Here is a 25,961-nt window from a genome sequence, read left to right as displayed (position 1 = left end):
TCTCTATCTTCGAGGTACTTTTATTTTCAGTTTGGGGCTGTGGCAAATACCGCAAGAATGCGTATCGTCAAGCCGACCTATTGGTGCACGTGTCCGTGCAATGCTGGCGGGAACGTACTTAGGGGTGAACTGGCCGGCTCCCACGTGATCGGTGTCCTCGGCTTTAATACACGATGCCCAGGCTGTCTTCCAAAGTGGCCGGCTGGCGGAAGGCCCTCGGGCAGCTCCGGGAGGGTCTGTCCCTTCCTGTCCCCGGTCTCTCCGGCTTTCCGTTTCGGCCACTGTGTGCGTGGCAGTTCTTGTTTTCTTTGATTAAGCACCTGTTCATCGGTTTCTTGTCCCTTTGAAATTTTTAGTTTTCGGCATGGTCATCATCTTCTTCGTTAATCTGTAGGAGTCCCTTCTGTACACTGGGGAAGGGCCCTTGGTAAGGTCGACGCCCTGCAAATCCCTCCTCTTTGCTTTTGCCTCATCACTTTCCTCCCTGCCAGAGTCTTCGGGTGACCAGAGGACCTTGCAAATACTCTAGGACGATTTATCAAGTCTTTCTCTTTGCAGGTAGTGCTGTTTGCATCTTGTTTAATTAGTCCTTCTCTGTCCCATGTTCAAGAACATATCCTTTCCCGGTTTTGTCTAAGAGCTCTGTGTTCTTGCTTTCTTTTTCAGACCTCCGGGGAGTGTGCACGGGCTGAGGCGGCCCCTGATTGCCCATTAGCTCCCCGTGGGTCTCCGGTGACCCAGCCGCACTTACGGAAAAGACTTTCCTTTCACTGAGGCCAGGGTTTCCTTAGCTCGCGTTCCGTTCACACCTCGACCTCAGGGACCACTTTCGGGTGTGCAGAATGTGCACGCTGCCCCTCAGCTGCCCTCTGCGATGTCGGAAGGCGTTCCCCCTCCCCCTCTCTGGGAAAAAACCCGCCGAGCTGCGCTCCCCTGTGGGGCCTTCGTCGTCGCTTGGATCTGACTGAGCAAGTCTCGGTCGTACTGTGAGGTCTCTGATGGCCTGGGACCCATGTTTTCATTTTGTATTCGGCTTGTCTCTTGGGCTCAGCGGAAGTTGTGTTCCAGATGGCCTGGTTCACCACTACCAGAGGCAGACATTTGGTGGCTCGATTTTGAATACATGAGGTTTACCTTCGGATCTGGCGGGAGAAAGGTGGGGGGCACAGGCCAGGCGAGCGTGAGGCGTCTCGACGGGTCACATGCTCGCTACGGGGTCAGGGGCGTGTTTGCTCAGGGGGTGGTGTGCGTATCCCCACCGGGTTGAGGGGAAAGGGGACAGGCCACGACCGGGGGCAGGGGCCATGCCCGGCACAGAGAGGGGGTGTTCCGTGAGGTGGCAGGCACTCCAAAGTTTAAGCTCAGGTGACGCGAGCTGCAAATAACACTCAGATGAACTCAAAACAGCTTTGAGGACAAGGAAGTGTGCCATCTCAAATATGGCAAGTTTGGGAGTCAGGGTGATTCCAGAGTTGATTAACTCCTCTCCTGATAGCATCAAGATCGTGGGCTCTGTCTGTCTTCCCCTGCATGCTGGCCTCCCGGCAAACTCACCCCCCGGCCCAGGCACCACGGCAGGCGAGGCAGCGGTCAGGCTGCCCCCTCCTCTCCGTGTCTCTCGTCAGCAAGGACCCCCTTCCCCAGAGGCTCCCGGAGGACACCCCTCGCGTCTCTGCTGTCAGACTGGCCTGGACTGCCCATCCCGATCCAACCGCCGGGAAAGCTGGATAAGACTCATCCTATGGGTCCGGGCCGTGCCTACCACGTCCCGCAGACAGCCGCTGGGCTTCTGGGAAGTGGGGGGTGGGGAGGCACAAGAAGGTTTGAGTGCGGCCTGGTGGGACAGGAGAGGAAAGAGAGACCCACAGGCCCGGCGGCGTGGGTGTGTTTGGACCCAGGGAACCACCCGCCCCTGAGCACGGTGTAGCTCTGCTTTGTCAGGACCTGGGGGCAGATCTTCGGGACCTGCGTTGAACTCGTTCTCCGGACTCGTGCTGGCTGGAGCGACGGGAGTCCCACCCACACACTCTCCACCCGGGGGTCAGCTTGGTCTCCGTTCTCTCCCTTCAACTGGGCAACCACTGCGCCCGGGCCCGGTGACCTGCTTGCGACGTCCGCTTGCACGGGCTTTCACATCTTCATGTCCCAGGACCTTCTGCAGAGCACGGTATTCCAGGGTGCAGGTCAGGCCCCTGCGAACTTACCCTGTAAAGGGCCGGGTGGAAAGTAAGTCAGGCTCGGAGGCCAGATGCTCTGCGTTTCAACTTCTCAGCCCTGCGGCGACAGCATGGAAACGGTCACAGACAAATGGGAAGGGACGAGCATGTTCTCATAAAACTTTATTTACAACGGCAGGCAGAGCGCTGGATTTGGCCCACAGGATCATAGCTCACCGGTGCCTGGTCTAAACCAATCAGTAGTGCTGTTTCCCACGGGAGAAAGAAGTCGGGGGAAGTTGTGTCGACTCGTTCTTTTGTCTCAGTTCACCGTGTGATTTAAGCACTTGCTGATGACATTTTTAGAGCTAATGTCATTTATTTATTCTTCGATATTTATTTCTTTTTGAGAAAGAGAAAGAGAGAGAGCGAGCCAGCAGGTTAGGGGCGGGGGCGGGGCGGGGGGAGACACAAAATCCAAAGCAGGCTCCAGGTTCTGAGCTGTCAGCACAGAGGCCGACATGAGGCCTGAACCCACGAACCGTGAGATCATGACCTGAGCAACCATCAGATCGTGACCTAAGCTGAAGTCGGACGACCAACCGACTGAGCCACCCAGGAGTCCCACGATGACATCTTTGACTGCCATTTATTTAGTAAGCGTGATGGGCTCCATTTTAATCTCTTTCTAGTTGGCCAACAAAGGGGAAAGGCTGCCTCGAATCCTTTTCCCTACCATATAAAACGTCTGCTCTTTGGGTCTGGTTTGCCGCCTACGCAACCATACCGGAAGTTTCTAACGGAATGACACCGTGGGTGGGTCAGACTCCAGTAATTCTTTCTGTTCCTATTTGTACCATCTCTGAAAGAGCGTGGACCTTCCTGTTTGTCAGCCACTAGCTTCAGATCTGCCCGGCCTTGCGGTTTTCGCCATCACCGAGAGGCAGAGCCCCTACGCAGCCGTGAGGTGCGCGAAGGATGCCGATGGAGTGTCACCAAAATAGAACAAAAAGCCTGCCGGCACCACGTGTGGTGGGGAATTCTATTATGTTCGAGCCAGAAGCACCGTGATGCTCGTGCGGCATCGACATTTCAACCAAAGCCGGGTGATTTTGCTCAAGAGAAACACCCTCAGCTGCTGGGTCAAGAAAGGGAAGGGACCAGGCTTGTGCGGGGAATTTCCTGAGTGGTGAGATTAGGGGGAAGAAAACTCACGTTCAAGTCTCTGTTTGAGCCCCACGTCCTAAGTCGCTGAATTTTCTCTGAGCCTCCCTTTTCTGTAAAATGTGGACGGGAGGGATTGATTGCAAACCTGGCCCCAGCTGTCCCTCCCTCCACTGCACCTGTGCCCTTTCCAGTGCGCGCTTCAGCTCTGCCAAGGAGAGGTCGAGCCGTGAGCCGGGGACCCTGTGACTCGCTCTGGCTTATCCAACGCAGCAGTGGCAGCGACAGGGAGCCCGTTTGGAAGCTGGGCCCCTGGAGGCTGGTGCACACGCTCTCTCCTGCTTGTTTGTTGTTGCCTCAGAGCAAGTCCGGGCTGGCCTGCAAGGCGGGGAACTGGGGCGTCCAGCTGGCAGCTCGCGGGGCCCCTCGAGCGTGCTGCCCAGTGGCCCACGGCTCTCTAGAGGCACGGACGACAGCACGGCCCAAACCGCCATAACCGCCCCGGCCACCCCCAGCCTTCCATGCTGACCAGCTGAACCGTGAGCTCAACGGACGCTGTTTGGAGCCAGTCAAGTCTGGGTTGGTTTGGTCCACAAGAGCCGGCTTATTCTTGTTCTATCTCGTAGACGCTGTGAAGGTTTCCCAGAACGCTTTGTGCATCATGAATATGAGCTGGCTCACCAGCCCTGTAACTTTCCATCAGCACTGAGATGGAGCAGAAGACGCTAGTCAGTATGAACGGCCCCTTTGCCCCCCTCCGCCCTCTGCTCCAACACACGGAAGAGCTTGCTTTTTCTCTTCGAAATACTTTGGGCAACCTGTGGCCTCCCTCCAGTACCCCACCGGTACAGACACCGAGGGGGCGGGGGTTGGGGGGGACAGGAGGGAGATGAGTGAATGGGTAACACAAAGGCGTCAAAATGGCTCTGCAGAAGTCAAGGGGAGAGCGGTGGGGTAATGGAGCGTTGCCTTTAGAGTGGGCGGTTGGGGAAGGAGGTCACGACGAGATGAGAACCAGTGGGTGGAACACGCCGGGTGGATGGCATGTCTCACCAAAAGCCTGGAGCTGCTAAGCGCCTCGAGGTCCCGCCCTTCCGTAATGAATTGGTGGAACAGGCAGTGTCATTTGCTCACTATTTAATTTTACTGGCAGGGAGAGCGCCCGAGCCCAACATCACCGGATTACGTATTTGGAAATGAAGAGCTTTAGGTGTGCATCCGTGACCTCTTGCTGTGCGTCACGTCACCCCAAAACTTAGCGGCTGAACATACAAATGGTCGTTTATGACCTCTCATGGTGTCCGTGGGTCAGGAATTTGGGAGCTGCGTGGCTGGCTGGGTCCGGCTCTTTTGCCATTGCAGGCGGGTGTTGGCTGGGACGGTAGTCATCTGAAGGCCCAAGCGGGGCTGGAGGCTCCACTTCTGAAGTGGCGGGGGTGGGGGGCGTGCCCAGCTCCTTCCCCGTGGGCCTCTCCATGTGGCCGACTGAGTGTCCTCATGACCCACTGGCCAGCCTCCCCCAAGCAAGAGATTCAAGAGACCAAGTAGGAGGCTACAGTGCCTTTCGGGGGTGGCCGTGGGAGCCGTGGACCATTACACGCCAGCCTTGATGCAGTGCAGGGGGAGAGGGCCACAGGAGGAGAGGGTCTTGGACGCTGGCTACCAGAGCGCAGTTGCACTTTCCTAAAAAGCAAACGACGTTGGTGACTGCTGCTGGCCAGTGAGTTCGAGTCAGGCCATTCATGTCCCATGCAAGTTCCTCTCCCTGGAGGAGGCGTGTCTGGCTCCTCGTCCATAAGCGGGCTCTCACTTCCCCTGGTGTGACATGAGAGTCGGGTCCAGAGCCTGACAAGTGCCCCTTTCTTTCCCTCCTCGTAGCCATCTCGTATCTGCTCGGTGGCACGCATGGGAGCAGTGGATGAAAAGGGAACTTTGATTACTATAGACCTTGCGTGACATCCTCAGAGTAGGTCCACACTGGAGAAAACTTGGCTCAGGGTGACCCCACCTCCAGGGCAGAGGCAGACACTGGCGCCCAGCTGCCCTCCACTCCCGGTGTTTGTGGTTTAAAAGTTAGTGCCCGCCCCCCCCCCCCCAGAGGGATTGCCTCTGTCAGTTCATCTTTGACGAGCCCCACAATCAGTTTGTTGAGTTCTTTGCACTCGGCCCCAGTCGTGTACTGATGAGCCGTCCAGACAGGTGCTCGGATGAAGTACATGACCGTGGTCAGCCGTCTGAAAATGCGCTCGGGACCCCAGTCCACAGAGACGCAGGTGCGGGGGCAGCTAGCTCGGATTTTTGCCGAGTTTCAAGTATGCTTACAGGTTACATGTCAGTTACGTAATTTGGTCTAAATTATTTTCATTCTTCCGAAAATCAGCTTTATGTTTCAGAAGCAGGTCTTCTGTGTTCTACCAACGGGGGGACAGTTCAGGGTAACACAATGAGTTGATGCATCCCGGGCATGAGTTGGTCACTGGCTACGTTTCTCTACAGCAATTCATTGGTAGGGCTCCCCACGTGGGAGGTTGTTTTTCAGACAGCTCGGCTGGGTCCCTGTAAGTGAGATGCGGGAATGTGTCCTTTTGTCCCAGTCCACAGCACCAGGCTGGGCCAATTTCAGTGAAGTGACACTCTTGGGTGGACAACGGGGCCTTACGGGGGCCAGCTGCCCTCTGCCAAGCCCCCTCCCTTGGCCTCAACAGCCCTCCTCCCGACGGCCTCGTGAAACTGCAACAGGGGACGGACGAGGTGACGTTGGCACCGTGGGTTCGTAACGAGTTGGTTGCGGTGGACGTGGCCTCCAACACAAATTCAGATTAGGCACTCCGGAACCATCTTTATCGTGCCTTACTGTCCACAGCAAATATATTCATGCATCTAAGGATAAGCTATCTGATCCGGGGGCCGTGCCTTCTTAATTTATTTAATTATACAGCTGAACTCATCGTCCGAAGTGGGTGCGATTATGTGAAAGTTGTCACGGAGTGACTCCCTTCGCTCACAGTGTTGGGGAACAAGCGCTTCCGTGCCGTGGGTGTGGGGTCCGCGGGCTCGTTACATCTTCTCCATACATATTATTTAACTTGGAGGCTAGCTGCCTCTCATGGAGTGTTTTGTACGTGGGCGTGTTTGCTCCGTGTGGCATTTTGCCAGGGCCGCTGTGACAAAGTACCACGGAGCGGATGGCTTAAACGTCCAGAGCACATTGTCTCGCGCCTCTGGAGGCTGGAGGTCTGAGACTGAGGGGTTGGCGGGGCTGGTTTCTTCTGAGGGTCCGAAGGGTCTGTGCCAGCCTCCCCCGCCGACCACGCGCGGCCGGCCTCTCCCGGGGTCCTCCTGTGCCCGCCTGCGTGTTGGCATCTCCTCTCCTTAAAGGACACCAGTATCCTTGGATTAGAGCCCACTTTAATGACCTCCTTTTCTTTCAAATACCTCTTTGAGCGCCCTATCTCCAAATACAGTTGCGTTCCGAAATTCCTGGAATTAAGGCTTCCACGTGTACATTTTCGGAGGACACAGGGGCGCCTGAGAGGCTCAGTCGGTTAAGCATTCAACTCTCGGTTTCACCTCAGGTCATGATCTAACAGGCCGTGAGTTCGAGCCCCTGTGCTAACAGTGCGGAGCCCGCTTGGGCTTCTCTCTCTCCCTCTCTCTCTGCCCCTCCCCTGCTCACGCTCCCTCTCCCTCACACTCTCTCAAAATAAATAGATAAACTTAAAAAAATGTTATAAAAAAAATTTGGGGGGGAGGGCACAATACAGCCCATTCCCCTCTGCTTAGGGCAGTTCAGCGCTGTTTCGCTAACCATATAGAGAATAACTTCCAGGTTGTCTTTACACAGAGAGTAAGACTATTGCCCCTGCATGATTTGGCGTCTGATGGGCCCTGTAACTGGGGTGTCCTAGAGCGAGGAAGAGATAGACTCATGTAGATCGCGGAAATATGAACATAGGGAGACCCTGGAGGTCAGTGCTTGTTGAACCTTAACAGCCATGAGAATCACCAAAAAACTTGTTAAAGCCCAGATGTCTGGGCTCACCCTCCAGAATGTCTGCTTCGGGGGGTGTGGGAGGGGCCCGAGAATTTTAATGTCTCGCTGGTTCTCAGCCGTTGCTTGCTGGTGCGCTGGCTTGAGCGGCGTTGGGACAGTCCATCCGGGGGGCCCCCACGGCGCCCCACGGCGGAGTAGTCAGGTGAGGGGTCCTTACGCAGGGGAAAGCAAATGGACTTTCTCCCCCCTTGGGGTATTGACTCTATAGTCAAAAATCTTGTGAGCGATGGTAGGCAGGAAAGACTAAATGAGACGGGTCTCATTCCCGGGAGATGTGCGTCACTGAGCGGGTTTCAGGCATGTCCCTTTGGAAACTTAAATGGTACCTGCGGCTCGGCCGGGACTCTGAACCACTTACGAATGAATGTCATTGAGTCCTGGTGGAGAGTAAGCTCCGCTGTCATTTCTCAGGGTCCTTGACCTGCGCCGGGACATTTGTGGGCTCCCTACCCGTGCTGGGAGGGGCACGGGGCAAACCCCACTCGGTTCTTCCCCCCCCCCCGAGGTTCACCCAGCACATGTGCGTGAGGGTAAGATTTTGGAAAAATCTCATCCCCCCCTGGACCCAGGCGTTATCTCCAAGAGCAGCTAATAGCACTGACGGAAGTATCAGAGTTTTCTGTTGTGCTTGAGGGCTCGTCAGGACAAGTGGTTAATGGCCTTTCTGCCCAACTTGGCCAGGACGCGGTCTGTCAAGCTGTAAAGCAAGGGGCGTTGTCCCTGCCAGTGACGGAGCCGGTGCCTGTGTAAAGCATCAACCACTGTCGAGCACGGTGGGGTGGTGGGGTGCTCACTCGTCTGCAGGGTCTGTGCCGATGCACCACGCTGGGCGGATGCACCCTCGGGACTTTGAGGCCGGACTGGAGCCCTCTTCACTTACAGGTCCCCCTGGCGGGCTGGGTCCTGGGGCGCTAGGGGGTGTGAGTGGCACATCCCACTCACGTGGGAGCCAGGGAAACGGAACCAGCATCTAGACCCCACGAGTCACGAACTCCCCAGCCCTCCAGCCTCTCCGTATGGCGGGAGGGGGGCACCGAGGTTCTGGGCGCCTGCAGCACGGTCTGCAGCCCTGTCCTCTGCCCTGAGTGTGTCACCAGGGCAAGGAGATGACCCCCTCCCACGTGTGGCCGAACAGTGAGGCTGCCGGCCCCCCCGGGCCTCCCCGCCTCGTCCCCCCAAGGCATCCCATAGAGACCCTGCTACGAGAAGGCCCCGCTCACGGAAGCGCCCCAGCCACGTGCCCTGGGCTCCGTCTACTTCAAGGACGACACCTGCTGACTCCAGGAGGAAGGACATGTGAGCCAGACGTCGCGTCCAGCCTCCTTTCCCCGGAATGCGCGTGGCGTCCAACACGTGTGGGGAGACGCCGTTTACTCAGGACAGATTCTGTGGCCCAGCGTCCGGGCCCTGGGACCCTCCTGTGGCCCGCGAGGGAGCTCCGGGCAGGTGTCTGCCCAACCATGGGCCTTCCTGATTCTACGCGCCTGGCGTCACGATCTTTGTGAGCATTGGGACGCCTGCAGGACCCATGAGAGCCCCCACCCGAGTCCCTGAGGCCCGAGACCGTGCGTTTCCAGGCAGCTCCCAGAGGGGGCAGAGGCCACTGGCTGAGTCCCTTACCTCCCCCCGACCCGGGTGGGGGTGAGCCAGCAGCCTCTCCGGTCTGTGGGCTGCGGGCCCGTTAGAAGGCACGCGGAAAAGGCTCCGCGACCGTCAACAGCTATTACCGTGGTTGCCTCACTTATAATACAGAGGGTGAGTGTCCCTAATCCGGATGCAGAGAGTTCCGTAGATGTGGAGACCCGATGCCTGCGCTGATGTTATGGTTAAACCGTGCGTGAACCGGAACCTGCCTGATTCTCAGTCATCCGAGATCTGAGGGACCTTGCTCTGTGCACTGGCCACGCACTGCTGTGCGTCACCTCGCCAGGTCTTCATGGGACGTGGTCGAGGTGGGGGCACGCCTCCGGGGCGCTCAGGGGAAGGGGCTCGGAGACGGGACGTGCAGGTGGTGCCGGGTTGGTGCTTCTGTGCCGCGGGTCCCGTCCCCGGCAGAGGGCGCCGACATGCGTTCTGTCCCGGTGGCGCAGGGCTGGCGGCAGCTGCGACCAGGCCATGTGCTAAAGGCCTCTGTCCTCACACGGCCTTGCGTTCGGCGGCAGCCTAGTCCCCGCTAGGTGGGAGAGGACGCTCCCACGCCCCGCGGGCGCCCAACACACGCTCACACGCGTGCCCACGCCCACAGCCCACACTCGTACATGCCACACGCACTAGGAGTTCTACACAGTGCCAGTGACGACACACTCTTGTCCCTAAAGTCTTCCGGGTGCGAATCCCAGCCAACGGCGTCCCCAGACCGCCGATGACGAGTACGTAAGCTGCAGATGGGCGCACGGCCGTCCCCCACGCGTTCACAGGCTCCGTGCCAGTTCCGAGAAACTTCAAGGGCATGTTCTCAATGGTCCCGGCGCTTCAGGCTCCCCGCAGGCCCAGCCGGCGTCCCCAGCGCTCACGCGCTCTGGTCTCCGGGTGGCCACGGCAGGTGGGAAGCGCCCCAGGATGCAGGGTGACGGGAGAGGCGGGGCAGGAGCGAGTCCCTCAGCGTGACCGGCTCCCGCCTGCACTTGGGTCTGGCACCCCAAACAGTGCCGCGCGTCGGACGTGTCGGGTGCAGCGTTTTGTCTGGCGTGTTCGGACTTCGGTTCGTATGTGACCTACATTTCATTTCATGACTGTTGCAGACGGTGGTTTTCAGCCTGGCCTGGCGGGGGCCCGACTCTTGCCTCCTGTGCTGCACGGTGGGCTCCACGCGGACCCCCCACGTGGCTGCAGGCGCCCAGCTGAGCCGCCTCGGGAACCGCCTGATGCCCGCGGGGCGCCACCCTGCGAGCACTCCCCGCTATACTGCCCTGCACAAATCAGGGTCTCTTCGGGGGGCTCTGTTATGATACCACCCACCTCCTCCACCCTCACCTTGTGCAGGTCCAGCCCTCGGGCCTGTGTCTTGATCCCCGAAGGCACACGTGGGCTCCCATCGTGGCCCCGGTGGCAATCAGTGCGGTGTACCCAATATTCCCACGGCTAAGTCTTCCCGGCTCCGGGAGGGCTTACTTCCCGGCCCTTGTTATCGGCCGATACACCCTGGGCAGAGGGGATGATGCGAGTCGGTTCACGGCGATGGTATAACTGTCTCCCGAGTCCCTCCAGAGCTGTCTCTCCTCCGGTGGCGATGTGGGTCCCCTCCTCCCTCGGTCCTCCCTGTGTCCCTCCTCCCTCAGTCCTCCTCGTGTCTCCCTGATAGCCGGGAGCATCCACGGTGCAGGTCCCAGTCTGAGGCAGGAGAAGACCAGTGTCCCAACTCCAGGACAGCCAGGCACAGAGCAAATTCTCCCTTCCTTTGTCTTTTCTTGTCTTGTCTTTTCTCTTCTCTTCTTTTCTTGGTTCTTTTTCAGGCATTCAACTGATTAGATGCGGCCCACCCCCACTGGGGAGGACAATCTGCTTTACTGAGCCCACTAATTTAAATGCTAATCTCCTGAAACACCCTCAAGGAGACACCTGGAATCACATTTAATCTGGGTGCCCTGTGGGTGGTCAAGTTGACACAAAATGAACCGTCACCAGGATTTGTCTTTCCTTCCATAGCTTCATCTTGGGGTGCCTGGGGTCTCTCTCATTGTTCTTGGTGGGGGGGGACACTCAGAAGCATTCTCAACTCCATGGGGCTGCTGAGAAAAGCTTAGGATGGTCTCTGGGCACGCCTGAGGGTCTCTCTCGGGGGACAAGCCCTATGAGGACGAGGAGGTGTGCCTGCTGCTTGGCAGCCAGAAGGGTGTGAAGGTCACTCCTCATCCCGGAAAACGTGCTCCAGGCTCCCCGGAGGGAAATGGAGGCTGGCAGGCAGGGGCCGGCCCCCACAGGACTGACGGTCTGGCCACAGACTGGTCCCTTCCTATCCCACAGGGCCACCAGCCACCACAACCCCATGGTCCTCCTCCTTGGACAGGTCGAGTTCTTCCCCTGCTATCTTTCTGGTCTATGACACACGGACGGTGGTATGGCCCCCGTCGTTCGTCTTCGAGGGGCAAACTCTCTTCGGTGATTATTTCTTATGTTGACAGGCTCTTCTCTTACGGATGAGAGCTTTGACCGCGGATACTATCGTCCAAAAGCGGGCTTCTCGGTCGGAAGTCAGAATTCGCATGTGGCTCTTTCTTCTCTGCTCAATTCCTTCTGCAATAACCATCTTCCTAGAGAGCCTGCCTGACACGAGGGGAAGGGACAGGAGGAAGCGGGAAAGGAAGGCACATCTGTTCGTACCGGAAGGTGGTCTTCCCGGTGGCTGGGGCTGGGGATGCTGCTGCCACACGGGACGGGGAGGGCTGTCCAACGTGCAGCCAGCCCCCTGCCCCCCTCTGTCCCATTACGTACTTTGTGTTTCTATTAAGGGCAAATCCTATACACAGTTAGGGAAAGTTAAATCGGAGTGATAAGCTTGCCTCCCCGGAGCGGTCGGGAGCAGTCGGTCGCCTTGTACACTCTGGACAGGTTTTCCCATCTCTGCTCATTGGAACTGACAGCACTTTGGAAAGGATTTCTGCACCGCCCCCCACCCCCGTGTTTAGACTGTCGCCCCATTACTTTCTCTCCTGATCGTGCTTTTAACGATCAGAGTGTGCCTTCCTCAGAGTCTCCTGTTCTTATCGGGTGGATGGTTCGACCCTCCCTTGGTTTTTAGGAGGCTGGCACCCTGCTGCTCTCACTCAGAGGCTTTCAGTTCATTAGGTGTAGAAGGAAAGGGGCTTTTCGATCCTTCTGCAACGCCACCCCCTTTCCTCAGCTGTCACTGTTGGCTTGGAAATCAGAAAAATAATCAAAACGCTTTATTTTAAAATCTGAAAACACTACTCTCTGTCAATCATCTCAAACTCTGGCTTGGGGTCCACGGAGAAAAAGAAACAGTGTCACAGAGACAGGAACGCGGTGGCTGGACTAGACGCGCAGGGACCAGAGGATCACTAGGGAGCCGGCCAGCCCTGCACCACGTGCTCTGGACGAGGCACCCCCTCAGGGAGTCCTGGGACGTTGCTGTTGGCTGCAGGGGAGGGGGGCGGTGAGTGCGTGCTCCCAAAGGACAACCGGGTTCCTGCATGAGCATGGGGCGCACTCCTGGGACAGGGAGGCCCTGGCAGTGAACCTGAGACTGCCTGGCCTTTGGGGCGGGAAGTGAATCACATCTTCACGGTCCCCAAATTTCCAGCTGGAGGTCGGGTGAACCTGGGAACATAAACCGCCTCCCTCCTTAAGCAGATTCACTTACAAAATGAATGAATGCTCCCCTGGTGGAGAAAAACGTCCTGGAGCCTGCAAGTACCAGTTAATACGGTGTGCATTATCTACTGAATGCATATTAATGATGCATTCATGCATATTAATATGCATTCAACAGAAGTGGTACTAGGAGGTTATGTTTGCACCAACCAAAGAATACAGACACTCAGTCTTTTGAATTTGCTCCGGTGAAAGCCTCCTGGGATCTACTAGCTTTTGGGGTTTTATTCCCCTCGTGCACTGATTGAACTGGTCGCTCATGGGGGCTGGGTTTGGGTGGTTGCTTGCGTTCTTTCGACAACATTAGCTGTTTCACGGGGAAAATGCCCGTGAAAGCCCCAGCCCCTTGCCCCGGTGAGCAGGAGTCCGACACAGGCACCATCCACAGAGGAATGCACAGATATATCGCGGTACGGTGCCCCCCGCAGGGTAAACACTGGGTGCGGCCAGGACGGGGTGAGCTCCAAGTGCCTGACAACATAGATGGGAACCTTGCACACGAACCTGAGCCCGAGCAGCTAGGCAGCAAGTACAAGCCGGGTGACTCCACTCATGCACAGTCGAGGGAAACTGAGCACTGTTAGGAGTTGGAGTCGGGGTGACGCAGGTGCGGTCACGTAGCCAGGTGGGGGCGACCTTCTATGTCTGCTGCTGGTGTCTGCTCTCGTCCGGGGGCCGAAGACGTGGGACGAGCACGTGGTGAGACCCAACCAGCCCCGCACTTAGGAACCGTGCTACATTGGTGCGCGTTGAGTCTTAGAGTCAAGAATAAGAGGAGTGAGGGTGGGCTCTGTCGGGTGAGCAGATCAGAAGACCCCCCACCCCGCCCCCGCCCCGGGGGGTCTGTAGCAGGGAGAGGACTTCATCAGATGCCACCTTCCTCTGCCCAGTCATGCTCTGGGCTGCGTATCCTTTCTGCACGTGCAAGTGACAAGCTTGGGGACAGGCGGGGACGGCCGGCGCAGACTGAGGTGGTATCCCTGAGTGCCCCCAATGTGGGCTCATGGCTTTGAGGTCACCAACCAAGGGGGAGAGAAAAAGAATATCTCTGTTGCTGTTGTTTCCAACAGTATGACTCTGTCGGAAGGATCCTGTCTGGACAGGATTGTCCAGAACAACAACCACTCCCAAGCTCATCTTGTCGCTTGAAGTGGAAAATCCAGGGTTCTCCTAGAATGTATGTAACGGGGGCGCCTGGGGGGCTCAGGTCATGATCTCATGGGTCATGGATTCAAGCCCCGCATCGGGCTGTGCCCGACAGCTCCGAGCCGACAGCTCGGAGCCTGGAGCCTGCTTGGGATTCTGTGTCTCCCTCTCTCTCTGCCCCTCCCCTGCTCTCTCTCTCTCTCTCTCTCTCTCTCTCTCTCTCTAAAACAACTAAACATTTAAAATAATTAGAATGTATGCAACAAGACAAAGGGAACAGCGTGTAAGGAGGCAGAGGTGTGAGGGGCGGCCCTGGTCCCACGGCTCTAGGAGGAGAGACTCCGGAGGGAAAGACAGCTGCGAGCCTCCCAGAGCCCGGGAAACAGGCTTCCAGCCGCAAACGTTTTGGGGGTTATATTCCCGGATTTGCTATTATTATCCGTGGTAAGGGGTAGTTATAGTGGTAGCAGCAGTGGTTTAGTTCAGGCAAAAGTGATCCTCTGAATCTCCCTCTCAGAAACCCTAAAAAAAAGAACCATCCTCCCCCGATAAAAGAGGACAAACCAATTCAAAACTCTCACTTCCTCATTCCTGTGCCGAATCTCAAGTGCCCTTAAGGAAAGAAAAAGACCACTGAGACACCCAGACCTATTTTAAGAACAGCAGGTATTTCTACGTGGGTGCTCTGACTTATTTGTAGGTCAGAAATGGGATCGCAGGCTCGCAAAGCCCTCCCCACCTGGCGCTCTCTCTGCACGGTGGCTGAGAAAAAGCAGCCACAGGTCTAAGCAGAGAAGGCCGTTTTGTCCTTCTTATGATGAGATGCCAAGAATTGACTAATTTATAGCATCTATGTTGATATTATACACAGAGGCCAAGATTGGAGCTTAGCCCGGTCTTTTCTGGAAACGATTCCTTTGAAATCAGGAGGTCCACTTAAGGAAAATAAATGTTTTACGTGTTCCCTAGTGATATGAATCACCACTGCTTTGTATGGCTTTCTTTGCTGAGACTTCATTGGAAGCTGCGGACGGGAGTTCCGTTCCCATCCAGAGTGTGATGGTGTGTGAGTCCCCTCCGAGAACCGTGGGATTTCACAGACATTCAAATCCGGGGATTCCCCACGAGCAGTCATTGCAGTTTTGGAGGTTGAATTGACCTTCTGGATCATCTGGTCCATCAGCTGTACGGGGACCAGGTCACCTGGCCCAGGAGCCACGGGGCAAGACCCCCCTAGAAGTGAGGTCGCCGGGGGGGGTGCTTTGCACCAGGGTTGACACCTGCTCTGATTGTTGCCGCCCCCCATATTCACACGCTGCGTTTCAACAAACGTGTTTGCACCTGGCAACATTTACCAAAGCTAAAGAGAGTTGAGAACCACTGACCTCTGGGAGGTCTTTCTTTTACAACTGAGAAAACGGGGGAACATGCCAATCAGGGGGTCCCAAACAGACAGGTGAGGGGAGCGTCCATAGCAGTCAAACATCGGAGCCAAACGCTTTGAATAAGTGGTGATCGAATTCAACCCCGTGGAAAAGCCCGTACGGCAGAGTCAAGTCTTCAGGTTGGTTATCACGAATGTTCTCAAGGGGGTTGGAGGATATAAACGATCCCTAAAGCAGGAAAGGCTTTAATAGTAGAAAATAGAAAAATAACCAGAGGACTTTGAACTTTGTCAAACAACCATTAGCAGTCGAGAGGCTCCATACGAAAACAGACGCGACAAGAGAGCGAATTCGCGAACGGATCAGGCGCTCACAAGGACAAAGAAACGAAAATCGAAGACAAAAGTGGCCCCCCCGGGGGAGAGCTCCTATCTCGGCTCCTATTTGCCGAGATTCCTGGAGACGAGAAAGAGTCTCGGGGGATATAGCCAATTAGGGAAGAGAAAAGCATTGTGAGAATGTTCTCCGTTCTCTGCAGGGCTGGCCTCGCAGCCATAGAGGTGAATGCGAAAACTCACGCCAGTAATCTAAAATTTTAGTTTTTCTTTGCCGGGAATGGCATTAAATCACAAGCACGCCACGACAGGTCAGGAAGGACTGTGAAGGCACGTGTTCGACTTTGGAAGCGTTGAGCACGCTGTCGCCCAGCTGTCTGACAAGGGTCGCACGTTTCACGTCGCACGGGGTCCTGTAGGCGAGGAACGCCTGGCAAATTCCTAGCAGCAGGCATTTTAACATCCTTGCTTTGGAATTTCAAAGGTAAAGAGGGCTTGCTGAGGTTTCCAGAGAGAGAAACAAGAGTCCGTTTACAAGAAATGGACGTGTTGGCCGAGCGGGGTAAGCATCCTGTCACTGACCGTGGTCAGGAGCGCTGAGCGCTTTGGGTGTGGGTGCGGGGGGCCTGCAGGGCTTGGGTGTGGGCGGCTGGTTGTGAAATCCTCCCCCCGCCCCCCGGGCGTCTCCTTACAGAACCGGCGGGGCAGGGCCGGCTCTGGAGCCAGGCCACGCTCCTTGGACGTGCGTGCAGGACCGTCCATCCGGTAGGGCTGCTGGTCGTGTGCCCAGCCTGGGGACACGCTGGGACATAGCATCCCACTGCTCCAGTGCCTGGATGCCACGGCTCAGCAGGAACCGGGAGGATGGAGGGGTACAGGGTGGCGGGGCTGTGACGGACGCAGCCGGGACTGGAGGACACTCGGGCTTCCCTGGGACACCAGGTTTCCCGTGTCAGAGGAAGGCCAGGACAGCTCTGGGTGCCCCGGATTCGCACGCGGGGGGACAGCACCTATGCACACACACGTATTCAGACATACATCTGTAGATACACAGGCACAGACAGACACAAACACACACAGACAGGCAGACACACACAGCAATGGGAACTTCTCCTCCGGCTCGTCAACTACAGAAGTACGCAACTTGCTTTGGCCAACATGAGGAGTTGGTGAAGGACCCAGGGAGTCCGGACGCTGCTGTCGGCTTCTCCCCTGGATGCCCTCGCGCAGACGCTGAGGAGCAAAGCCGGCCTCGCCATCCAGAAGGAGGGGCACCCAGTCACGGAGTCGGGGCACCCAGCGGGCAGGGGAGAGCTGGCTGGCTGCTAGGTGCCCGCGCACGGTGCTCATGCGGCACCTGCTCCCTGCATGTGTCCAGGGAGGGGACAGAACACGACTCCCACCCTCGTAGGATGTACAGCCTGACGTCCACCACACACGCACCTCAGCTTGGATGGCACATCACCGTCCAGGACCTGCGGAGCCGAGGGAATGTCAAGGACTGGACAGCAGCAGTGGAAGGCGGGGAGGCTCTGGTGGGCTGGCTTCTCGGGCTGGGGGAGCACAGCCAGGGAGGGAGCCAGGGCGGGCAGATGGGGCGTCTTCACTGGGCGGGCATGCGGGATGGCTCCACGCCTAAGACCCCAGGGACACGTGGGGTGACGGGGCCGTGAACGGGTTTCTACACTGCAGGAATTCTGTGCAATTTGAGTATGCTTTCTGGATCTTCAGTAGGGGACTATGATCTACAGAGGTCTCCGTGAGTACGCAGCCACGGGACATTGGCTTGTCCGCTGAGCAGAACCGGTCCGGAAATACCGTCGTGAGCAAGTGGCCGAGGCAGGGATGTTCTGGCAGGTGCGGGTGACAGCTGGGGGACAGGATGGGAGTGTCCCGCTGCTAAGGCACACAGAGCTGATCCCCCCTGCCCGGTCAATGGCGGCGGAGCGGGAAACCACCGCTGGCAGAGGTGAGTCCCTCACCCGCCTGCTCACAGCTCTCGGTTGGACTCCTGGAGAAACCCAAGTGTAGGGAGTGCCCCTCGACCCACGGTCAGGAGGAAAGGAAAAGTGACCTCGTAAGGGGAAAGCATGCCTTTCTAACACAAGCCTTGCTAACTCTAACACAGAGCCTAACACACTGACTCTGAAGGGTCAATGTCTGTGTGCAAAACGGAAAGCCACATGGTGGTCTTCGATTCTAACTTTCAAATGCCTGGAACCACCCACGTGGTGAAGGAGGTTGCAAAGGACGACTCGCTCTGGTGGAGCGAGTTTTGCTCATGTCTCGTGGGTGGGGACTTGTTCTTGGACCAGAGGCTCGACGTGCACAATGAAGTCTCCAAGTCTGGTCACTTAGAAACAGAAACTAATGTGCATTGATCACCCACTCCAGGAAGGCTGTTCTGCCCTTGTGGGAGCAGGTGAACCAGGTCTGCCTTAAAAGTCTGCCCTTCCTGGGGCGCCTGGGGGGCTCAGTCGGTTCAGCGTCCGACTTCGGCTCACGTCACGATCTCACTGTTCGTGGGTTCGAGCCTCGCGTCGGGCTGTGTGCTGATGGCTCAGAGCCTGGAGCCTGCTTTGGATTTTGTGCCTTCCTCTCTCTCTCTCTCTCTGCCCCTCCCCTACTTGTGCTCTCTCTCTCTCTCTCTCAAAAATAAATAATAAACATTAAAAGAACAGGCCTGCCCTTCTTCTCTACCTGCCTTGGCCGGACACAGGAGCTCTAACTGCTATCCCTCATGCTGCAGAAACTATGCTGAGGCGGGAGGCACTATCCAGGACACGAGCTAAAGTCCTGCACCGAACCTCCCTGTGCGTGGACGGGGACTTTGCTGGGAAGCATGAGGGTTGGAACTCGGCTCTTGAGTGGGTGGCTTGGAACACACCACGGCGGTGTGCCCGGCAGCAGGCAGAGGTGCAGACAAAACACATTTAGGGTCCGTGTGCCTCCCTCCGATCGGTGCGTCCGTAACTTGTCAGTTAGCTGGAGGGAAAAAAACCATAGATTTCAGCAACTTTGACCTTTCTCGCGTGTTTCCCTGGGTCTGTCCGGGCTGGATCAACCTTGACTTCGCTTCTTGTCCGGGAATCCAGAGAAGGCAGGAGCAGGCCTTGTAGTATGATTCCTGAGGGGCCCTTCCAGCTCAAACACGCGGCTCCCCACGACAAGTGAGCACGCTTCAAGGTCAGGCTGGCGGGAACGAACGCGTGCCAGGCAGATCTGTAACAAGAGGACATAAAGAAACCTTTCCCATTCCCTTGACCGGCCAGCACCTCATGGCGCGGATTAGAAATCGCTTCCCCGAATAGAGTCGCCAGCTGCCAGCCACTTCCTTTGAAAATAAATCACCGACTACATCTTTTTACACCTGTCGAGATGTGATTTCCAGTAGCGAACCCAGTTGGCGGCTCTCATGCGCCTGTGAAAACAGGCAGAACCTAGATGCGTGGCTGGGGCTGGTGAGCTCCTGCCTGGGCGCAGACTGCCCCCTGGTGGGCGCCCGGGGAGGGACACAGCGAGCCCGTGGTCAGGCCAGGTCTGAAAGGGCTCCCCCAAGAAATGAGCCCCCTGGGTGGGGGGGGGGGCGTGGGAACCCGCTCCACAAGCCACGGGCAGGCCGTGGGCTCCTGTTTCCACGTCCGGCCCTCCCTCTGGGGTGGGACTCGCCCTCACTCTAGCCAAGCACCACCTGCGACGCTCCTGCAGAGATGCTTCTGGACCCTCTCTGGGCTCCAGGAAACTTCCTGCTGGTTTTTTCTTCTCTCTTCTGTAGTTCTCTGCCTCTCTGTCTCTGTCTCTGTCTCTGCCTCTCTCTCTCTCTCCCACACACGGAGGACTGAATCCCAGGACGGAAAATCCCCACATACGAACCTACCTGTCAGCCCTCCCAGGGTAGGGTCACACTGGCCTTTGACCTCCAGCGCCTTTGGGCCATATCCCCTGGGAGGGGCCGGCTGATAGCAGGGGCCTGCATGTTGGGGTTAGAACTAATGACCTCGGGTTTCGGGGGGCCTTGCGGGGCCAGAGAGCAAAGCCAGAACATGCCACCCGCGTGGGACATGATTGCCCCACAGACCTGGCTCGACAGACCCTGCGGAGAGGCGGCGACGACAGCCAGGGAGCCGCGGCGTGTGGGGACATAGCCGTGGGAGGAGCTGACTGTCTGACCTGCCATTGTTCCTTCTTCCAGGTGGGCGGGGACCTCAGGAAACACCTTCCAGGGCCTTCTCCTGTCCGCTCCCACCTTGACGGCCTGTGCCGACCACCCCCACGTAAGCACACCAAGGTCAGGCATCACCGCCTGGGCACGTTCGCACCCAGGGCCTGGCTCCCACGCGGGCCTCCCCTCTGCCCGGTGGCTCCGTGTCTCCACGTGGACAGCTGGTCCTGCCGCTAAAAGCCTGTGGTGTGGGGCAGACCTGGAGAAGCAGGGGAAGCACCCTGGGTTCTAGCAGAGCCCCCTCCTTGTCCGGGTCACTCTGGCACCGGCCTCCACTCTCCGCGGCACCTGCTGTCCCCGGGTCCCCGAGGGAGGGCCGCAGACTGTGAGAGGGTTGCCTAGGTTGTTAAACCCAGATGCCAGAAGGTCAGCGCCTTAGAGGGCCCGCAGTACTCAGTCCTGGAAGCACGGGGCCTGGGGCGTCCTGGGGGGCAGGACCGACGTGCCCCGCCAGACTCTTCGAGCAGCAACTCCTGGTAAAAGTGATCTGTTTACACACACACTGAATCGGAGATTTTCTGAGTTCGAATATTCGTCAAAGACGAGCATTTCTGAGCCGAGAGGCCACCGTGGAGGGGTGAAGGGCGCAGAGGAGCAGAACATACAGGCACGTGCTGCCCGTGCTGTGACCTGCCAGGGCCCCGCACACCCCCGGGGGGGGGGGGCATGTGCGGTGGCCGGCAACCCCGGCCTGTGCCAGCCCCGAGGCACACGTGGGTAATCCAGGAAGACTTGGGTGGGACAGAGTGGCAGAGGGGGACTATACTTGCTGGCGGGGGGGGGGGGGGGTCCTGGGCCGGCAAATGTCCCATCACACAGCACTGTGCCTGAGCTGGCCCTGAGCGGGGCACTGGGACACAGGGGTGGGCGGCATCCTTTGTGGTGTGGGTGGGGTGCTGCCCCCCCCACACTTGACCCTGACCCTGACCCTTCCAGACTCAGGGGCTCTGTAGGGACAGTGTCCTTTCTTCTGTTTGCTCAGGCTTCTGGAAGCCCCCAAGCGTGGGAAAGAGCAGGAGGGGACAGATCAGACACCCTCAGTGGCCAATGGTGGTGTCCTGGGTACAACCGGGCAACAGCTCTCAGGATCCAAATGCAAGTGGCTTCTGCCCTGCTGCTGTGCACATTCACCACGACGTGGGACACACCTGAGTGAAGGCTCCCTGTGCACCGGGTTCTTTGGAAAGGACCTCCAGGCAGGTGGTTTTCCGGGACGCTGACCCAGAGGGGGGTCTAGGAGCAGGTGTCTGTCAGCGAGGGAGCGTGTGTGTCGGGACTGGACAGAAGGAAGGTGCCCAGCAGTGTCCCCGCAGGGGCTCTGGGGCCGGCAGGGCCCAGCAGGGCCCAGCAGGGTGGCAATGGCCAGACAGGCACAACCCTGTGTCCATCGGGACCACCCCGGCCTCTCGCAGGAGGCCCAGCTTAGGCCACAAAGCTCCTCTTTTTGGGCACTTCCCGTTTGCCTCTGCCCACACGACCTCCACCCAAGTCCACCCTTCTCCTCCGCCTTCCCCCTCCTGGCTCCTCCTGGCCCCTCTCTCTCTCCGTCTCTCTTTCTCTCTACTCAGGTTCTTGCTATCCTATTGGCCGTTGGCAGAGACGATTCACCAGAAAGCTAGCAAGTATAGTCCTCGGTGCCCAGGGTTCGAATGGGCTCCCCCAAGATCCTGGAAGAGGATCTAACAACACAGTCACGTTGTTTACATAAAATGTCCCAAAGGAAGAGACCGTATCTGCGGTCTCTCAAGACAGCTGTCTCCTTCCCTCCGCGTTCCCCGGGGGGGACTGCTAAGATTCTGGGAAGGAAAGATGTGCTGGGGGTGTGGACAGCCCCGGGGATGCGTCTACCTGGCCTCCTGTGTCTCCAGAGCATTCTTCAGCTCCCTCCAGCTGGACCACCACCCACTTTACTGAGCATCCGGCTTGAGATGGGAAGGTGGCGGGAGATGATAGATAGATAGACACATAGGTAGATGATAGATACATGGATAATAATAAATAGATGATAGATATATAGATAATAGATGATAGATGGCTAGATGAATAGATGATTGGTGATACATGAGACAGATAATAGACGATGGATAGATGGATAGAGATGATGGACAGATGACTGATGATAGACAGAAGGTGGAGCGTCCCCTTGTGCCAGCTCTGGGGATGCGGATGTGCAGGAGGAACAGAGCGGGCGCGGCCCATGGAAGCTGCGTCGCGGGGGAGCGGGGAGACCACCCGTCTGGAGGAGGGTCCCCCTGGCGGCCACGCGCCTGCACAGCAAAGCTTACGCAATCAGAGGTGCGCGCTGCTGTGGCTTTTCCTTGTCGACGGAATGGAATTTGCCAGAATCGCCGTTTTCTTGAGCCAAACCTGTAGCCATCCCACCGTCAGGACCGTCTGCCGGTGGCGTCGCACGTTTTGCATCTCGCGACACGCCGGGCCCCGCTTTGGCTCCGTGCGCGCCTCGGCCGGAGGCGGCCACGGTGGTCCTGATGAAGTGTGCTTTCTCGGAGCCGGCTGGGCACATCGCGTGTGTGAGCTGCAGACCCGCGGGCTGAATCTGGCCTGGCCCGTGGGAAAGCCTCCGAAGATCTTTAGTTCCCCGCTCAAGGGAGTCAGTCATCCGAGGTTTCCAGGACGTCCCTGGTATCTGTGTAAGGGAATGGCTTCGGGCGCAAACTACCCCGGGCTCTGTTCACTGCTGGGCACGCCCCACGCCAGCTGGGGACACAGGTTCTGGTTGTGGCGTTCGAGGCCGGGCTCTCCTGGATTCTTCTCCCGAGCAAGGCCTGGATCCCACATGTTCCTCTGCGTCATCCTGGGCCAATCACTGAGCCACTGTGGACGCGCTGGGGCCCCTTACGGCATTCTGCTGGCGACCACCCCATGAGCCATCCTGAGAACACTGGGTCGACACCACTTGGCCTCGAACAGAGGAACCCAACCTTCTGGAACTCGGGTCTGGCTCTGATCCTCATCTTCCGGTCCCAGGTCCCCAGTGGTTCTGTGTTTCCCGGGTCACACAGGGTGGTGAGTCACGGACCTACCTCCCGGTGCACCCAGAGACACTGTCAATGCCCGTGGCCCTGGGCCCCTTCCAGACCGGTGGAGCTGAGGTCTGGGAATAGAGGCAGGGCACCTGCAGTTTTAAGGCTCCATTGAAGACTCTACAGGGCAGAGGTGCCTGGGTGGCTCCATCGGTTAAGCGTCTGACTCTTGATGTCAGCCTAGGTTGTGATCTCACGATTCGTGGGATCGAGCCCCTCCGTCGGGCTCTGCGCTGACGTTGCGGAGTCTGCTTGGGATTCTCTCTCTCCCTCTCTCTCTGCCCACCCCCCACCCGACTCGTGCTCTCTGTCAAAATAAATAAATATACATCTAAAATAAAAGACTTTATGGTGCAGTCAGGCCTAAGGAACAGGGGTGTTAGATCAAGAAAGCTGAGTCAGCCTCTTTTCTGAGTCATGGCCTTTCATTTGTGAAATGAGAGATTAATGATGACAGCTGTCTCAGAAGTTGGTTGCTTTTAGACTTAAACTAGAAAGTATGCCTGAAAGCATTTGCCACCTGTGAAAAGTACCGATGGAGTATCTATGACAGAGCCCTGCATCCCAAACTAGTGTCCCAGGCCAGCTCGCACATTTGCCCGTGTGGACAACGCTCGGGCGTTCACGCCTCATTCGGCGTTCTTACCACGAAGCCCTCAGTCCAACGCCACTCTCGAGTGCCATGGACGGATATGGTGTCTACCTGCTTTCTCTCCCGGCGACGCTTCCGAGAGCTACCCAGTGGCCTACGCTGTGTGCCCAGGCCGGGGAGGCATCCCTCCCTGTCCACCAGCAGTGCGGGGTGTTCCTTCTAAGACCCACTGTGGCCCCAGGGGCCCACGTGAGGGAAAACATATCTGTCGTGAAGTCTGCTCTGCCGGTTGGTCTGGTTTCTCAGGGGCGGGAGGACTGATAGTCGTTGCAAACGTCCAATTCCACGGAGAAAATGCCGGCAGGTCTGCAGAGAACAGGCCCCTGTTCTCGGGCCTCTGTGCTGGGCACCTGGCCAGCGTCCCGGGAGCCAGAGTGGGGGCAGGAGAAGCAGGCCTTTCATCGCAGACTGAAAAGGGACAATCCAGACGTTGGGGGTTGTGTGGGACGGGGGCTCACTTGGGGGGTGGGAGGGGAGACCCCTTCTGCATACCTGGGACCAGTGACCGAGTGGGTTAATAACAGAAAGTGATTTTCGTGCTAAAAGGAGCATTAGGAGCCCAAGAAGCTCAGGAACAAAAAGATACCAGTTTATCACAGTCGCACCCACACGGTCCTGGGGGGATGTTGTAAAACGACGCAGGCCCCACTGGCCGACTCTGGGCCCTGTATTTGCAGACAGAGATAGAGAGAAGTGGGGGCTCCAGATGGACTGACTCCCCCACCCTACATCAGAAAGCAGCCGTGGGAGACCACCGCTTGTGCACAAGAGCGCCCAGGAAAGACCTGGAGGCAGACTGCTACGGAATGGGGTGAGGGGTATCTTACTTGCTTTTAAGGGAAGAGAGTCCCAGAGTGAACACGGGTCTAGGTGTTTTGGTGGCAGAAATAAAGTCAATTAAAATGGCTACGTGTTCCCCCCAGGCTTTCACTGGGCACTGCTTTTCTTCGGGGGGAATCTCCCTGGTGTGATCCTGCCCATCCCGGGGGGTCAGCCTGGCTCTGGAGTCGGCCTGGATCCGGGCCCGCTGATCCCCCGTGGGTGTTAGCTCCCCCCGTTTCTGTCTGGACTCTCTGCCACGTGCATGACCGCCTATGCACGAAGATGGAAAGCAAGCATCTGGTTTCTTCCTTCTACAGGGTCGAGGCGGTCTGGTGTGCTCGTGGGGTGGCTGGTGCCCCTAAGTTGTGACAGTTGCCCGGGTGACCGTGCGCTGCTAGATAAGCGTTGGAACATAGCCGGTGTCCAGAAGTCTGCCGCCCCGGGCGCCTTCAGCCCCCGGGACGGTCTCTGTGGACCTCCAGGCGCCATGTGACGGCAAAGTCACTTCCCCGACTCGCCTGCTCCATGAAACTCCCTTTCTCTCTGGCCCAGCCCCGTGGTAAGGGCCTGAGCTCAGCCTGGGTCCCCTCCCTGTCCACTGGCGGTGAGGCTGTGGCCTCCCTTCCACGTCCCCTCGGCCCCACGTCAGGAGGGGAAGGACTCCCAGCAGCTAGTCCCAAGCAGGGAGTGTTTACAGCACTGGATTCCGGCACATTCTGGCATCCTCAACGGCCTCTGGAAATTCACAATATCCTCTGATACAGACACCGGCCGGCTCTTTATCGTGGTGAACGAGGAAGAGTCGTTTACGGACAATTTGTGTTTTTCCCTCACTGTCCCACCGTTTAACGATAGTCGTGGAAAACTGAGTCATCTCCAGACCTCAAAGGCTGCAGAGGCATCATGTCTTATGACTCATGGCTTTGGTAAAATAACGCCTAGCTAAAAAAATAGCTCCCGGAACCTTCCCGGCTGAGTGGCATGTGGGCAGAGAGCATCACCTGCTCAGCTGACGCCCCGCCAGGGGGCGATGACCAGCAGCCCCCGGCCAGTGAGATGGACTTGAGACCAGCACAGACGGGTGGGCTCGGCGCAGGGTGTGCTGGGAGTCCGGGCGATCTTACTGGATTGGGTGGTGGTGTCTCCGGAAAAGTGTGCTTTTCCCTCTGGGCGAGTTTTGCAAAACTCCAAAATAATAAGAGCTCTATGTAATGAAACACCACATTACGTGGCCTGGGCCCTCCAGGTGATCAAGATTTTCTTTTCTGGGAAGGGGTGATTGATTATGTGTGTTCTGGGCTGTGTGTGTGTGTGTGTGTGTGAGAGAGAGAGAGAGAGAGAGAGAGACAACATGGTGTGTAAACAACCAACATTAGAGATCAGGACGGGGCTGGTTCTTCAGCTAATAACTCGATAACTGAGCTCAAGGACACGCGCTGAGGGTCCCCGTGCGATGCCTCCGTTGTGCAGTCTCCCAGCGTGTGCGAAGAACACCGGCCCGTCTTGCTAACAGACACTGAGCACAACAGTGGGTCTGTGGTCAAAGGAGTCGGGAAAATGCTGAGCCGGCCAGAACGTGTGAAAAGGTCTTTGTGGCAAAGTCCTCGAAGTCTGAGTGGGCCACCGGGCCCCGGGCCCCGGGCCCCTTAC

At 57.6% G+C, this 25,961-nt stretch overlaps 1 protein-coding gene across 2 annotated transcripts in view; it reads left to right on the top strand.

Moving 5' to 3' along the window:
• AUH (AU RNA binding methylglutaconyl-CoA hydratase) overlaps nucleotides 1–25,961 on the top strand; it is a 454,909-nt gene that overhangs the window by 329,351 nt on the left and 99,597 nt on the right. The gene's annotated exons all lie outside the window — the stretch shown is intronic.

This window comes from Panthera uncia, chromosome D4 (assembly GCF_023721935.1).
Source record: "Panthera uncia isolate 11264 chromosome D4, Puncia_PCG_1.0, whole genome shotgun sequence".
In the NCBI taxonomy this organism is placed as follows: domain Eukaryota; kingdom Metazoa; phylum Chordata; class Mammalia; order Carnivora; family Felidae; genus Panthera; species Panthera uncia.
This window is presented reverse-complemented; position numbering and strand designations above follow the sequence as displayed.